Source organism: Mus caroli, chromosome 9 (assembly GCF_900094665.2).
Source record: "Mus caroli chromosome 9, CAROLI_EIJ_v1.1, whole genome shotgun sequence".
Lineage (NCBI taxonomy): Eukaryota > Metazoa > Chordata > Mammalia > Rodentia > Muridae > Mus > Mus caroli.
The window spans coordinates 2050123-2050447 of NC_034578.1; positions in this window are offsets into that span (position 1 = coordinate 2050123).

Consider the following 325-nt stretch of genomic DNA (forward strand, 5'->3'; position numbering starts at 1 on the left):
CAAGAGAGAGCTATATCAGAGTACTGTCAGCAAAGTCTTTCTGGCATATGCAATAGTGTTTGGGTTTGGTGGTTGTATATGGGATATAACTCCAGGTGGGACAGTCTCTGGATGGTCTTTCCTTCCATCTTATCTCTGACTTTTTTTTTCTGCAACTCCTTCCATGGGTATTTTGTTCCCCATTCTAAGAAGGAGCAAAGTATCCACACTTTGTTCTTCCTTCTTGATTTTCTTGTGTTTTGGAAATTGTATTGTGGGTATTCTAGGTTTCTGGGCTAATATCCACTTATCAGTGAGTGCATATCAAGTGACTTCTTTTGTGATT